Genomic DNA, 1,978 nt, shown 5'->3' with positions numbered 1-1,978 from the left:
GGGGGATTGAACCACGGTCCCTGTGCTTTGCTTAGCTTAGCTTGTTCTAATTTGGGTTTTTTTGTTTGTTTGTTTGTTTTTGTTTTTTGCGGAACCGGGGATTGAACTCAGGCCCTTGCACTTGCCAGCGAAGCAGTTATTCCACTGAGCCATCTCCCCAGCCCCTAGCTTGTTCTAAGTAGGTGCTTTAGACCACTGAGCCATCTCACCAGCCCCATTCTCTTCTTAATTTCTTAAATATTTTTTCTTCCAGTTTTTCACACATATATCTAGTAATATGAACAACTAATTTGAAGACAACACTATGCATTACAACAAATACCGTAAAATTCATATTATTTTGTTTAGTGTAATTCTGTATTCCCAGTACTCAGGAGGCTGAGGCAGGAAGAATGCCTTGAGTTCAGAATCAGCCTAAACTACACAGTCAATTGAAGGCCAGGGGGCCGGGGAGATGGCTCAGTGGAATAAGCACTTCCCTGGCAAGCGCAAGGCCCTGAGCTCAATCCCCGGTTCCACAAAGAAAAAAATAAATAAATAAATAAAATTGAAGGTAGTCTGAACTACCTTGCAAGACCTGTCTCAGGAGGATTTTTTTTTTTTTTTTTTTTGGCTTGCTCAGGATGCCTTAAGGGCAGGTCTGGTAAGGCATGAAGATCTGGGAATAGAACACAGTATCCTGAGCTTGACTGCGTTTACATAAGCAGGCACGTAAACAACTGAGCTAGGGCTGGTGAGATGGCTCAGTGGTCTAAAGCACCTACTTGGAACAAGCTTGGCAAAGCACAGGGACCGCGGTTCGATCCCCCAGCACCACATGCCAGCCAGCCCCGCCCCCTGGTGGGCTGAGCTGGCCACACACAATAAATAAATGTAATAAATAAAAATAAATAATTAAAAAAAAAGTTTATAAATGAACCTACCACAATTTCAAATGTCTTTGTTAGTTGTTCAAAATCTTAAGGCCATGTCAGATTAAGTAATAGGTATTTGTTTTTAAGTTAGAATACTGAAATAATTGCTAAATGTACATTTAAAGTTATGCACTTTGGAATAATTTTTATCTTATAGATAAGCTAAATATATTTGAATCTGTTAATGAGTATGAGAAGCTGTCTTAGGAACTATGTTTCTAAAAATTATGTTATTTTTAGAGAAGGGTCTACAGGGTGTTCAGAGTCTCACTACTAGATCCGACTTGTAGTGATCTGCCTGTTTACAGCCTCCCAAAAGCTGGGATTACAGGTGCACACACCACAACCAGTCTCAATTGCCTTCTCAGCAGGCCCAGGATTCGAACTCCTGGCCCCTGCACCTGCTTGCAGGTGCTTTAATCCACTGGGCTATTTGGCTGGCCCTAAAAATTATGAAGTGGTGCTTATCTACAAAATGCTGATATACAATGGTTCAGTATTGCTTACTTCCTAGATTTTCACTAGGCTACTAAGAAATAAAAATTGAAATTAAGGGACTGGAGAGATGGCTCAGTGGTCTTAAAGCACCTACTTGAAACAAGCTTGGCAAAGCATACGGACCGCGGTTCGATCCCCCAGCACCACATGCCAGCCAGCCCCGCCCCCTGGTGGGCGGAGCTGGCCACACACACACAATAAATAAATGTAATAAATAAAAATAAATAATTTTTAAAAAATTGAAATTAATATATGGCAGTTAAAACCAGAATATCAACAACTGCTTATATAAAGATAGTAACAGGTTTTTTTTTAATGAAGCTATGAGATATGGAAGATGTGTTATTAAGAGAAAAGGTAATTTTTGCTTTAAAGTAGAATGACTGGTTGTTTCAAAATGAGAAAGAAGAAAAGTATTGGATAAAACTAATTAAATAATAAAGTTGTATAACGTTTGTGGAAAGTGAGTCTTAAGGGAAAAATTTTCCCTCTCAATAAAACTTCAGGGCTGAGGAGATGGCCCAGGCCTGAGTTCAATCCATGGTTCTGCAAAAAAAAATAATAAT

This window comes from Octodon degus, unplaced genomic scaffold (genome assembly GCF_000260255.1).
Source record: "Octodon degus isolate 3935 unplaced genomic scaffold, OctDeg1.0 scaffold00163, whole genome shotgun sequence".
NCBI classification, from domain to species: Eukaryota; Metazoa; Chordata; class Mammalia; order Rodentia; family Octodontidae; genus Octodon; species Octodon degus.
Note: the sequence above shows the minus strand (reverse complement) of the source record.